Consider the following 15,033-nt stretch of genomic DNA (forward strand, 5'->3'; position numbering starts at 1 on the left):
GGATAAATCTTTCTGACATCCATGAGAATTAGAAAGGACATTGATTTCAGGCCGAGTGTGGCCAGTGCTTCTGGATCTGAGATCTTCAGGCTGCAGTCTGCATGTCTGTGTCTATACTGCTGCTAAATTCGAGGCAAGCCCTAGAGAAAGTGGGGCAATAAGCATGTGGGAGAGGGGTCCCAGCAGTTCAGGGAGCTTGGGTGCTGTGGCAGAGTCCATTGTGTTGTTGTGTCACTCCTGAGTCCTGCTCTGCCTCAGGAGGACTTCCCATTATGTGATGGACAACCAGAGGGAGGTGGCTAAGCCAGACTCTTTTACAACAAGGGAAAAATACTGGCTTTGGAGAAAGAAGCCTTCTGGAAGAATACTTGACCTTCTTGCTGTTTGTAAGAGCAGAGTGTGTCGGGGAGCCCTGCTCCTTGTCAGACACTGGAGATTCAGAGGGGGAGAAGCTCACCATTGGATTAAACCTGACCCTCGTGTCTCTCACACACGCAGTGCTTCGCCAAGATGGGAAGGACACACATCCTGCCAGACTTTACTGGGCAGCTGTATCAAAATACAGCACCAAAGAGCCATGAGGCTCAAACAGCCCAAGCAATACTCCCTGTGCCTCCCTTGTCAGTGATGACTCCGTAATTCCCCTATCAGCTGTCATTTCAAATCTGAGATGAGTGGTGGGTGCTTATTTTCACTCTTAGCACACATTCCTCAGCACTCTTCTAATTTCTGTGCTAGTGGAGACAGAATCAGGCAAAGATGTCTGGTGCTTCTTGAAAGCAAAAAATCCCCCTCTGCCCCCACACCCCAGGTTATCACTTTATTATCGAGCAGCACTTGCCAGATCTGACTCTGAAGTCACTTTGCAGCGGGTGCTGGTGAACCGTTTCCCAGCGATGCATTTATATCTAAATGGCTAATTCTCTATCCACAGCTTATCCCAGAGATTAAAAACCCAACCAGGCTAGATTTGAGCAAATCCAAAGCAGGAATTCTAATCAGTTCTGTCGCTAGAAGTGCATTAGTGTGGCACTAGAGAGAGAGTGGCTTTCTTCCAGAAGATACAACAATCACGGCTCATTTGGGCGGGGAATCTTTCTACCGCTGTGTATTGACACAAAGGAGCACTTAGCTTGATAATGCCTTCTGGCTGCTGCCACGATCTGAGTATTAAGAACAAATTAAGGTGTAAGATTAAACTCTGGAAGTTGCTACCTGCTCACAGTGAGGCAGTAGTTGCATCTTCAGCTTTTTCACAGCAAAATATTGGCAGTCAGCACTTGAGAGTTTAAAAATAAAAATTAAGCTCCTGCCTTATGCAGGAAACAATTAGGATCTTGAGTGTCCCGTAATATTTCTGCTTTGGGATTTTTAATCTGCAATGAAATCTGTCATGGACTGCGGACCCCATGAACTCTGGTTTGTCAGAGTGGTTTATTCATAAAGGAGGTTCAAAGTGGCACAAATACAGCAGTTCTCATAAATTGAAAGCCAGCTCAAAGTTTGTCACAACCAAAAAATCCCCAGAGGATGAGATGTAGGAGACCCAAAAGTCTCCATGCTGTACGGAGACTGAGTTAGTTTGGAGTAAGCTCTGTTTGCCTATTTGTACAATTAACATCAGTAATGACAGCCATAACTACAGGGGGATGGGTGTGTGGCTGGGCTGCAGGAGGTGTCTCTTGGGTTACAGATGGTAAATTTGGCCAAACGTGGTACCTTCATAAATGATCTCAGTGCTAAATGCTGTGTAGTCTGGGCTGCAGCCACTGTGGAACTGGGATGAACTGTGAGAAATGAGTAGCAGGGGACATCAAGGCTTGCTTTGGAAATACATAAGCTAAACAACAGGGCTAAAAGGAGCCTGATTGATGAGATGGGGAGGTTGGAAAAAGCATGGAGAAATCCGTGTGGAACATCATACGTGAAGGATGAGCAGCAAGGACAGAGCAGCAAAACTGCAGGGTGGTGGGCTGGCTGCAAGTCCTTCTCTGCTGAGCCCGTCTGATCCCGCCCAGCAGGTCCCTGTCCCCTTCTTGGCACTGAGGCAGGGTGCCGAGTGTCAGGAATTCAGAAAACAGCACCGGCAGCGGCTGGAGCTGGGGAGGCTGATTGACGTGGCGATGCTGACAGTGAGCTATGTGCATAGCTTAGCTAAGCACCCGTCTCGACATCGGATGAGGAATAGGGGAAAGATTAGGCAACAGCCCGCAGTCATTTGAAAGCCTGACGTGCTGGTGAGGAGGAAGGGATATTTTAGGTGGTGAGAGACATAGTGAATAAAACAGTGGTGTGGTAAAAAAATACAAAGTGGGATGAGGACACCTATTAAGGCATTAGATAGACTCTAAGGAGAAGGGGTGGTGTCCCATAGTGTGAAATCGGGATATTACAGTACAACTGTACCGTCGGAATTGTCCCTTGATGAGAGGGGTGTAAGAAATGAAGGTATTTCTTCCCCCTGCTTTGAAGGAGTGCCTGGCAACATCCTGTCCTACCCAGCAGTACCAGAGGGTTGCTCGTTCTCTGCAGGTCTCTGATAATTCTAAGTGAAAAACTTTCCTTCCAAAAATACCTAGGTGATTTGGAAAGAACTCTTATTTTGGTGAGCAACACATGGATAATACTTCAGTTATGCGTTTCCAGCCTGAGCTGGAGCAATTCTGAATTCACCCTCCTCAGGGACTGTGTATTTAGATGAAAATAACTTTCTCCCCAAACTCCTCTTGGGAGCTTGAACATTTTGCTCAATATAATGGACATGAATCGTTACCACTGTGACCAGCCACACAGCTCAGCGTTTCTCCCAGCGATACAGACTTGCTGAGGCTACTGGAAATGTGCAGCTGGATTGGGAAATGCAGGAAGTAGTGTGTGGCTAGGCAGCAGCTTAGCAAATCTTGCCAAAATCTCTCTGGCTGCCTGGGCTTTTCCTCCGTGTTTTCTTTCCTTTCATCTTCATTAACCTTTTATAACTCTGTCTGATTACTGCAGCATTCCCACCATTTCCTACCGAAATGCCACTCTAATAGCTTTGTTATGGGCAGCCAATATCGACGCTGGCCATCGCAGGGTTGTTAACTTCTAAGAGAGTGATTGAGACGGAATGGAGCTGTCTGAAGCGATGCTGACCGTCAAACCACCGCCGGGATCGCGAGGAATGCATGTTAGAGGGGAATGGGAGGAGGAATGCATGTTGGAGGGGAGTGGGAGGAGGAATGCATGTCAGAGGGGAGCGGAGCACGTTAACAGCAATCGCTGTATGAAATTCACCTCCGTGGGTCTCCCAAGATCGCTGATAACGCCGTGAGAAATTCAACAGCTTCTGGAACTCATCGAACCAACTGCACAAGTTTGAGGCTTTGTTTTGCAGCTGATATTTGGGGCCAACTTTAAAACAACAACAAAAGTGAAAGAGCTCTCAAGAAAATGTTCCCGCTGAATAGTTTGGAGAAGATGCTTGTCAGCTGCTGGAGTCTTTGTGAGCTGGGTGTGGCTTTTTTTGGGTATAACTCAGAAATTTCCATTGTCTAACAGCAGCTAGCTAGGGCATTAAAGTGTCACGGATCACATTTTTTTCATCACACATGCACAAACCTAGAAGATTAATTATAGTCCCCTTTGTAAAACTCAGTATCCCAAGTGATTAGGGAAGAAATGAATCAAGAATATGAATTTAAGTACCTAAAAGCAACACAGCCATAGCTTGACTAGAAAGAAAACAGCTGCCAAGAAAAACAGTAAAGCAAAAATGTGGATCAGCATCTCCAAGGCTGGGGGAGGGATGAGGATTCGGGATGCTCCCAGGAGAGTGTTTAGACTGACCTGAGGCCCTGGCACTTGCAAATGGGATTTCATCTTCTGTCTTTTACCGAGCTGGGAGAAACTCAGGGGATTTCTGTAAGGGACAGGCTGGCTAACCTGTGCAGGAGGTGTTGTTTTCCCTCTCAGTTAGGACTCAAAAAATTCTTTCATGTTGGTGATTGCAGCGTCACAGTTAAGGCTCAATGGTCTTTGCTGGTGTTAAGGGGAAAAGACAGCATCAGTGTCCAGGAATTTATGCAGCATGTTTTGTCTTCTGTTGTCCCTGCTACACAACTTCTTGCAAGGTTTTGTTCTGTTGTGCTCTGTGAGAGGAGATGCAATGAGGAGGTGTGAGAGGAGAGGAACTCTCCCATCAAGGATTCCCATGGAAGGTGTTGGTGCAAACTGCTGGCAGAGCACATATGCTCAGGGGGTGCAGCAGCAGAGGGGTGCACGTGTGTCCTGTCCCCAGCCACGGGGAGCCTGTGATGGCCAGCCTTCAGAGGAGGAGCTGCAGCTGTGTGGGTGGAAAATGTGCTTTTGTGGCTGGAGCTGAGTCATGCTGCAAGGTGCTGTCATGTGCAGAGGAGGGGGAGCATTGAGTGAGGACCACAACAAATCATGAAACAGGGCCATATTCACAGAATCATGGAATCATGGAATGGTTTGGATTGGAAGGGACCTTCAACACCATCTTGTTTCAACCCCCCCTCTCATGATAGGGACACCTTCCACTATCCCAGGGTGCACCAAGCCCCATCCAAGTGGCCTGGAACACTGCCAGGGATGAGGCAGCCACAGCTTCCCTGGGCAACCTGTGCCAGGCCCTCCCCACCCTCACAGCCAAGAAGTTCTTCCCAGTATCTCATCTAATCCTGCCCTCTGTCAGACGATGCTGGAGCATGTAGGTTTGGTCCAGCTGGTGCTCATTCTGGTTTTATAACTATTTTGTAACTATGTCTCACTTTCTGACCTCTTGCAAGGAAAATCTTTAGAAGAGCATTAAAAATGGAAAAATGCTGCAAAACACAGCCTTGCACATGCGTGCCAGCCCAGAGGTGGGAAGGGGATGCTGGCACAAGTTGTGCTGCAAAACATCTCTGGGGTCTCCTAGTGCCTGGCCCCACTGCCCCTGCTGGGACCTGTTTTTACTCTACCACAGCTCACCAACAAATGAACCACATCACCCACTCCTTCCAGCACTGTCACCAGCTCTGTTTTGTGCATTATGACCAACCACTGACTCTTTGTTTTTTCCTGAACAAAATGCCACTGCTTGTCTAGAGGAGAGATGCAAATGTAGCAAAGCCTGAGTGGGGGATGTAACCAACTCCAGATGTGCGCTCTGAGCAGCATGGGAATGAACCATTCCCTGGGTCTGCCAGGGACAGGAAAGTGTCTGGGCTAAAACTGCAGTGAGGAACATCCAATTCCAGAAAAAGCTTTGAAGGGTGAAAAGGAGAGAGTCGAGGGAAGCAGTTGCTCAGGAAGACTGGAATTTGGGCCAATGGATATTTTTAGCACTGGGTTGGGCAATAAACTGTAATTTTACCCTGCCTTTGGGGGATGAACTAGGAGACCACTGGAGGTCCCTTGTGGCTCCATTTGATGTATTGTGTTGTATTTATCTGTGTTTATGTAGCGTTTAAAGGCTCTCTTCTGGGGGCTTGTGGGTATCTGTTCCTGTGCACATGGATTTGAGCAAGGGGCAGGGAGTTCACAGCACGACCAAGCACATATATCAGAGTGCTTATCAGTAACGATCCGCAGATAAGGGAGTTCCTAAACTCTCATTTTAGAGAAGAGAAAGGTTTCTAATGTGTTTCCATGAAAAGCAGCAAGGGGGGGAAGGACTGGCAGAAGTCCCACACTCCCTTCCCTCCCCTCTCCCACCCTCATGTTCCCAGGGCTTATCTCTCCCCAGCTCCAGGACTGGTGGGATCCCTCCAAAAGCTGATATAAGCCACAGGGGTGGGAGAACGCTGACCCAACACTGGGCACTCGTCCTGAATTAATGAGCTGAGGAGGCTTGGGAGAGTCTGGTCACCATCAAACCCTGGCAAAGGGAGGAGTGCGGTGACCAGCTGGAAACTGGGGGAGACGTGCGGGGCTCCCTAAGGCTTTCCTTGGCAAAACTGAGTGGGATAGATGACTTGTCCAAGACCACAGAAACCTGTAATGTGACAGAGCTTTTACCTATGCATTTTCCTCTCTGAGCTGTGTTTTAGGAGGAAGTAATGTCAGAAAACAGTGTTTTCTGTCATCTTTGGTAGCGTCTACACCAGAAGGTCTCTTGCAGTTCTGCTGTGCAGTTATTTGGACAGGTTTTGTGAGCGGCTGGGGTGGGCTGTGGCTCCTTTGTGAAGCTGCGAAGCTCATCCCAGCAGTGCCTGCTGCCAGCTCTGCGCAGAGGTGCCAGCCGAGCTCTTGCGAAGCACTTTGGGATGGAAATCATGATCTATATTTGTAACACATCAGCCTCCTTAAACACAAAGAGCAAAAAAAGAAAAGAGAAGAAAGAAGCCTTTTTTCTTCCTCCTGGGAGGAGCTCTTATCTGATTCCCGAAGATCGTTTTAGTGTCTGCACTATTTTTGTAGCTGGAAGTGCAGTCTGCTAAAGAGCAGGCAGTGCTGAGAACCTCCCAGAAATTCATTATGAGAGTAGGAGGCCAAAAGTTGAGCAGGGACACGGAAAGCAAACAACTGCCTGCTTTGCTGTCTCTGAATTTGATCTCCCTCTCTGAAGTCCCACCAGCCGTATGGCTCCTGAGCTCGGAGACAGCTGGGCTGGAGCAAACAGCCTCCACACAGAGGTCTGGTAGGCAAGATAAAGTTACTTGATCATCTTCACCCCATCACTGTCTAATGTGTCACACTTTGCGTCTGCTATCGACTTTCAGGGCATGGGATCCTTATGACCATCAACCTATAGATCTGAATCAACTCCTGACCTTTTGGGAAGCGATGGTGCTGAGCTGCAGGGTTCAAACCTTTCACCAGTTAGTTGCTCCTGCTCTCCAGGTTGGCCATCTGTAGGTAGCTGCCCTCTCCTCCCATGAAATGGTTGTTTCCAGAGGGAAATAACTCAGGCAAGTGGACGTCTCTTTGCTGCTTTTCCAAAAGGTTGAGGGGTGCTGTGATCAGTGTGGGATACCAGGCTGCTTCGCTCCTGCTCACTCAGGAAAAAAAGGGAAGAGCTGCCAATTTTTTTTTTCCACATAGCATCTGAGGACCACGTGATTAAAAATCTTACAGAAGGTGGAGGTTTTTTCCCATTTTCCTTTTTTTGGTTTCTTTTTGGTTAATGCACAATCCAAAGCATTGATCTCCTGACATATGGCTGCTGACAGGTGCCCATCTGCTCCCCCTGGAAGGCCATCTTTCCTGCCTCTTCTCTCCCGTGTGTGTGAGATGGGGTGAAGCAGCAGCGCCAGGCTGGCGCGTGTGCTCCTGGCACAGCAGAGCGGCTCTGCTGGGTGCCTGCAGCCGGCTGGGACGCGGGATGGCTGCAGGATTGCGTGTCCCCACAGATGGTCCTCATGCAACCGGCTCTGCTTGTCCTCGCCGGCGTCGGAAACATCGCTGTCTGCGTCGCCTGAGCGCACAGGGAAGGGGGAGAACAGAGATTTCACTGCTGCAAAGGCCTGTGTGTGTTCATCATGCACGGGAATCTTTGTTGGGAATGGGAGATCTGTGAGCTGCCAGCAGGGAAGTGGTTAAAGTTTTGATAGAGTTTCTATTAAGCCAGGGAAAGTTTGACCTCTGCCTGTTCTTTACTTCTGAGTGAATTCGGGAGATTATGACAACGGCTGTGTAGGCGTGTTCCCAGTGTTTAGTTTCCAAAAGATGGAAATATCATCTTCCTCAGCCTTCAGTGGTTTCAGCAGCGGGAGCTGGGGCTCTGCGTTCTTGGCACAGGGAGCACGGTGCAGCCTGGAAGCCCCCAGCTCCTCTACCCCAGTTTCTTCTCTGCAGCCCCCTCAGTTCACTGCTGATGGCAGGGCAGGGTTTGCCAAATTATTGGCAGTGTGGAAGATGCGGCAGGAGGCAAAACTTCCTGCACCGTGCTCTCCTGCTGAAAGTGATTTATGGCATTTTGGGGGTCATGGGGAAGCCAAAGGGTGTGCACACACTTTCCCTCCCTCTTTCTCTCTGTGTATATATAAATATCTGTGAATGCTGCTACTGCTGGTTTCTGAAAGTATTAATATTTGTTTAGCCCAGGATTCATCCCACCTTAAATTTGCCTGAGGTGCCTGACTCTGGAGCACAGACATCCTCGGGCTCCCTCTGTTGTCGATGCAGTGAAGCACCTGCAGAAGGTGACCCTGCTCTCAGGTGAGAGTTGTTAATTTATTTCTGGCTTATTCTGCACCAGCAAAGCACCTGCAGGCAGCTGGGAAGGGTCTGGACCCACACATCATCCTGTGTATCTCAATAGGGCTCTGTTGCACCAGGTCCTGTACAGACATGGGGCAGGATGGTGGCTCTGACCATAGGAGGTTGTGATCTGGTGGTGCATCTACCTAGCGAGGTGCAAACCCAGGAGCATCAGGTCAGAGAATCACAGAATGGTTTGGAAGGGACCTTTAAGACCATCTTGTTCCAATCCCCCTGCCAAAGACAGGGACACCTTCCACTATCCCAGGTTGCTCCAAGTCCCATCCCACCCGGCCTTGAACACTTCCAGGGATGGAGCAGCCACAGCTTCTGTGGGCAACCTGTGCCAGGGCCTCAGCACCCTCACAGGGAAGAATTTCTTCCCAATACCTAATAAAAACCAGTCTTTCGTAAGTTTGAAATCCTTCCCCCTTGTCCAGTTGCTACATGCCCTCGTAAAAAGTCCCTCTCCAGCTCTCTTGTAGACCCTTTAGGTCCTGGGGTGTTCTAGAAGGTCCCCTCAGAGCCTTCTTTTCCCCAGGCTGAACACCCCCAGCTCTCTCATCCTGTTTTCACAGCAGAGGTGCTCCAGCCTTTGGAGCACCTTCATGGCCTCCTCTGGGCTTGCTCTGACAGTTCCATGTCTTTCTTGCATTGGGGGTCCCAGAGCTGGATGCAGCAGTGCAGGTGAGCTCTCAGCAGAGCAGAGTGCAGGGGGACAATTCCCCTCCCTCACCCTCACGCTGTGGGGATGCAGCCCAGGACACAGGTGACTTTCTGGGCTGCCAGCACACTTTGCTAGGTCATGTCCAGCCTCTCATCCACCAACATCCCTAAATCCTTCTCCTCATGGCTGCTCTCAGCCCATTCTCTTCGCATCTCTTACCTGTGCTTGGGATTGCCCTGACTGAGCTGCAGGATCTTGCACTTGACCTTGTTGAGCTTCATGAGGTTTACACGGGCCCAGCCTGTCGAGGTCCCTCTGGATGGCCAGCTTAGGGTGGAAGCAGAGAAACTCATGCTTGTCTGGACCAGCCAGCCAATATACGGTCCTGAAAGCACCTGCCCCATAATCCCGAACCCTGTGACACGCCCTTGTCCATTGCTTCATAATGAAGGAGAGTTGGAAGAAGGGCAGTGAGATGCCATCGCAAGGGGAAGCTGTCAGCCCAATGAACTGGTGGTGGGCCCATCCTGCAGCTGCTCAGGGAGGGGAGCTGGCATCTCCAGAGTGAGGAGGAATGAAACAGCCAGGAGAGATGAGAGGTAGGGCAGGGCACACCTTGAGATGAAAGACGTGTGGTTTGTGTTTGAGGAGTAGTGACGTTCAGTATTTATTTCTTCATTTACTCAGTGCCTGAACAAGTTTATCTTGAAGCCCTGAACAAGTGTCATTAATGTTTCCTTTGAGCAAACAAGGCCCTTTGATAATGCTTACCCTCTTCTGACCTTTATTTTAATTTTGAATTATACTAATTAACACCGATCATTCATTCAAACACTAAACTGGTTGTTCCTGCTAAATGCAAAGCAAATGCTTTGTGTTCAGGAGCAAAATGTGGGCAGGCTTCTGTAGGGAAACTCCAGGGCTGTGGGACACTGGTACTGGTGTGTTCAAACAAGGGAATTTCCTCCCTGGTCCTGGGGGAGTAGCTGGGAATTACACATCCCTTAGGAGAGGAGAGGGAGCTCCATGGATTGTGGGACAGTGCTGGCACTCAGAACCAGGTACACACTTTTCTTTAAGCTTTTTTCTGAAGTGCCTGGTTTTCAGCTCCCTTGGTGACTGAATCTGGTGATGGCTGAACAGTTTTGCCTTGATACCAATGCCTAGAGTTTTGCTCCCCACCACTGCCTGGAGTGCTGACCAAGGATGTGCTGCCTCTGGTCATGAGGGATGATCCTCTGTGCTCAGAGGAAGGTTCATTCACCCTGTGCACCCACCTCAGCCTGCTCTCCAGAGCAAACCTGCCTACCAACCCAACCAAAATTCCTCAGACCTGTGCTTGGAGGTGGTCTTCACCCAGTTTCTCCAAAATACAGGCAGAGAGGCGGGGTTCAGTTTGTGCCAGAGGGTCTCTGTGGCCAGAAGATCTGGGATAGGTTTGGAGGAGGAGGAAGAAGTTTTACTGCAGGGAGACCAAGGGCCAGGGTTTTCTTTCTCTGCACAAGTCATACCTGGGCATTTCACTTGGATAACTCCTGGAGAGTGAGATGTCTTACTGTGAGAAGAGCTCTCTGGTGCACTCACCATGGGGCTGCTGGTGGTGTGAAGGAGGAATTGGACATTTCCCCACATTTCCTACACAAGCTATAAAACAAGATTTTGAGCTCCAATGTGAAACCCTCCCTGTGTCATATGAGTATGAGTAACCACTGTAGCTAGGCAGACTGTGGCCAGAACGTAGAGGCCAGGGATTTGGAGGTCAAATCTGACAGGAAGCAACTCTACCAGAGCTTTAGTTTCCTCTCTGAGGAATGGGGCTAAAAGATTTCCCTGCAGACAGTCCTGGATCTCCACACCAAAGTGCTTTTTATCTTGTTTAGATTAGATACTAAGCAAGACAGCAGCACTGCTGAAAGACAGGACCCATCTATTTTGGTCTAATATTTTGCGCTGTCTAACACTCTGCCATCATTGTGGGCCCACGATATTTCTAGCACAAGCAAGGGAAGATAAAACATTCGCTGGCAATGAATGTCAAGCCTGTAACAGCTTCCAGAGCAGGCCAGTAGATATAATTATGACTTTCTATGACCAACAGCTTGGCACAGCTAAACAAAACCTCTTCCGAGACCCCATCAGAGTTTTTAGCACCCACAGAACAATCTGTTTTGCACAACTCCATGTCTGTTAGAAACTGAGCCTGCCTTTAGCCATGCCTCCTCAGCCTGTAAGTCCTGTGACTCTGATTTTAAGCAGGATAGTTTAAACTTCTCGTTCAAGAGCCCCACCACATCAGAGGGCAGCAAATGAATCACGTACATGCCTTTATCTGATGGTGTGTTTTTGTAAAATGAGCCACATGCAGTGAGGAACTTGCTGTTGCAGGGAATTTGTGTTTACATAAATCTCCAGCCCACAGATTTATTTTCCTCTGCCATTCCCTGTATATAAAATCCTCATTGGGAACTATTTAAAACCCATCAGCATACAAATAGTTTACAAACTGAAGCTGGAAAAGGGGAGGAAATTTTGCATGATTGCAAGGGGATGTAGTGTTTAGGGAGCTGGTCTTGCACCTCTGGGGAGACCTTAGAGCACTTTCCAGTACCTAAAGGAGCTCCAAGAGAGCTGGAGAGGGGCTTTGGACAAGGACATGGGGTGACAGGACAAGGGGGAATGGCTTTAAGCTGAAGGAGGGGAGATTTAGATTCGATATTAAGCAAGAGATTTTCTCTGTTTGGGTTTTTTTTAATGCAGAAAGGAAGGCTTATGTTAAATGCCCATGAAGACACCTATACCTAAGGACATCAATAGCACATTATCTCTACTCCTGGCAAGAATGAATCAATTTATCACACATCAAGAAAATGCTTGCAAGCCTTGAATGTTGAAAGGGCTCTGAAGCACAGTGTTTCAGATCTGCAGTGATGCTTAATTATCCTCAAAAGCCTTGAGATCAGGCCCTGAAATCCCCCTGATTTATGTGATTTGGCTGACCCCCGATCCTCACCCTGCTGTCTTGATCCAAACATCCCCCAGCAAAACAGCTCCTGTACCCTCCCTTTTGGAGGCTCTTGCACACAAAATCACAGGCTTGCCAAGCCACGCACTGCAAACTTGGACAATACCAGAAGTGATTTTCTCAGGCAGCCCTAATTCTCTCTCCCTGTCCATACTTTTCCCCTAGGTCTGTTTGGGGCTACCTGCCTCCCACTCACAGTTTCCTTTTCTCATCCTGCCACTGAATCCTACCCTAATCCAGGTTTTCCTTTCCTCCATATGTTTATGCTTTCCTGAGCAGAATTTAAAAGTTCGTCCTAATGAACACAACAGCAGCCTCCAGTCCTGAGGACTGGGTCCTTTGCAGATGAAGCTGAGAGTGTGGCTACAACAGATGGTTTGGAAAATCTACTTTGATCACAGAATCATAGAATGGTTCAGGTTGGAAGACACCTTCAAGATCATCCAGTTCCAACCCCTTGCCATGGGCCGGGACACCTTCCACTAGGCCAGGTTGCTCCAAGCTCCATCCAAGCTGGCCTGGAACACTGCCAGGGATGGGGCAGCCACAGCTTCTGGGGCCTCACCACCCTCACGGGGAAGAATTGTTTCCTAACATCTAATCTAACCCCACCCTCTGCCAGTTTAAAGCCATTCCCCCTTCTCCTATCAATACATGTCCCCCCACCAGAGCTTGCCTGGGTGTTTTTGCAGCAGGGAGCCTCTGCTCCTGCGTCACCAAAGGAGGGCAATGCTGCTGCCATGTCCCTTTCCTGGTGGTGTCTCTTGGAGGATAGTCCTGTCCCAAGGAGCACTTCCCTTCCCAAGCCTTATGCCAGGCTCAGCCTAGTTCTGGGAAAACCCTTTGGCTCACACGTCACTAAGAGCTGGCCCAGAGCCTTTTTTGCAGGATGCAGAACACATCTGGCGCTGTGTGCGTGGGCTTCAATTATGGTGCTGAGAGTTGATCATCACCTACTTAACCCTGCCTTAGACGAGCTCGTTGTGCTGCCCCAGGTTACTCTGTTTGCCGGGGTTGCTGCAGGGAACAACAGCTTGTGCACGCAGACATCATTAAAGGCAGGCTCGTGTGTGAGGCACATGCAGTAACTGGGCTGCACTAATAGGCTGTGCCTGTTATTAACATTACTGAGATGCCCAGGGCTCAGGCTGGGATCAGCGCTCTTGGTGCCATGCAGGTATTTGGGAAAGAAATTCTGATGTAAGCACAAAGTAGTTTGCAAGGGGATTTTGTGAGGAGCTGATCACTGCCCTGTGCAGGTTTGGCTTGAGGGTTTTCTGTGCCAGGAAGGACATTATTCAAAAGCCAGTGCTGGAGCTGGCAGAAGGATGGAGTCTCTGTCTGCTGCTGTTGCAGGGGTCCTGACTCTCCTTGATGGGTTGGAAAGGAGGGAGAAAGCAGAGATGCAAGGGGGGTTTGCTCTGCTCTGAAGAGATCTTTTTGGTGGTAGGGCAGTGTGATGACTTGCTGGGCAGAACAGCTCGGTCAGTGCATGGGCTTGGGCTGCATGTTTGAAAGGAAACCAGAGAACCTGTGGATGCCTCATTCCTGAAAGTGTTCAAGGCCAGGTTGGAGGGGGCTTGGAGCAACCTGGCCTAGGGAAGGGTGTCCCTGCCCATTGCAGGGGGCGTGGAAAAGCAGCGGCAAAAAGGAAGTGGGGACAAGAGCCAGAGCAGAGAGGAGAAAAGAGGGATCAGAGAAAGTGTAAAACTTAAGCTCGGTCATTCCTGTGGATAATTTTGGGACACTTGTTTGCATGAGGATTCAACAGGGATGTGTCCCAGCAGATGGTCTGCCCTGCCCTCTCCAGCCTCTCTGCTGCCTGCAGCCACCTCAGCAGTAACTCCAGCAAGCAGGAGAGAAGAGAATCCATTTCATCCCAAGCAACAGGTGATTCATCTCTCAAGCAGCGTCCTTGAGCGTGTCCCAGACACCCCACTGGGAGTGTGGATTCAGCAAGAACAGGGGTCAGCCCAGCCTCCTCCAGTGCCAAGTCAACCCCTTGGTCACCACATCCAGACGGGAATATCTGAAGTGTTGCAACAGCCTGAGGGCAATTAGGGGTGAGGATGCCAAGAAATATGCTCAGCACTGGATTGATCCAGGGAAAGGGAGGCATTTATATAAAAAAAGAGACAGCTTGGGCAAGAGGTCTTTGCTTGCAGCAGTATGAGAGGGAAGCCTTGAAATATCCTTGAAGGATATCACAGATCTTCTATTTGCCTTGCAAAACAAAAACCATCCCTTCACTGTGTTTCCACAGCTACACAGATATAAACATATAAAATCCAAGGTTATTTCTGATGGGTTTCTTTAGTGCTCAGAGCAGGCTCTTTCTGGAGTGGAAGCATTGCTAGGGAAGGCTCATTCCAGCAGGAGTGCCCTCAACAGTGCTATTTATTGAAGCAAGGCCTTTATTTCGTGATGAGATGTGCTGAGCTGGAAAACATGGGGGCTTGTGATCTCAGGGACTAATCTGCTTGTTCAGACTGTGGTGGGGGAAGCAGTTATTCAGGGCAATTTTAATGGCTGGAGCAGCTGGGTTGTAAATAACCCATGTAGGACTGAGTCTAATTTTTCCCTTAAAAGGATGCTCCCACAGATGTGACAATTAATCACGGAGATCAGCATTTCTGTACCAGCATTTGCAGATAACCTGAATGAGGGGTTCTTCCTCTTTTGAGGGATCAAACTAAAAATTAAGTCTGGAGGCTTAACACTTAGTCAATACTTCCCCAGAAACGGAGGATATTGAAAGAGAGAAATTACGATGTGGGAAATGTCTCCTGGACTTGCAGTCTGAAGGCTGCAGCTGGGATTTATTGGAAATACCTTGGCAGTTGCCATGGCATTTATTTTGCCTTTAAAAGGTCTTCCAGGTGATGCTCTTTGACGTTAGAAACACTAAGTGAAAAGGAAGCAGGTTAATTGGATTTCTCTGGAAGACAAAACACAAGAGGACCCAGGCTGATAAGCAGCTGGAGTGTTTCCCCACAAGGTTGCCAGCTGAGCCTCTGAAAACCAGCTCACACCACAGACGCCCTTGTGTGCTGTTGCCTGAGCAAAGAGCTCCCAGTTCACTTGCTGTTGGCAGGTACACAGAGAGGAAGAAAATCCTGCAGAAGTGGCTGCTTTTCTCTCCATATCTCCATGAAAACGA

The sequence above is a fragment of the Corvus hawaiiensis genome, chromosome 6 (genome assembly GCF_020740725.1).
Source record: "Corvus hawaiiensis isolate bCorHaw1 chromosome 6, bCorHaw1.pri.cur, whole genome shotgun sequence".
NCBI lineage: Eukaryota > Metazoa > Chordata > Aves > Passeriformes > Corvidae > Corvus > Corvus hawaiiensis.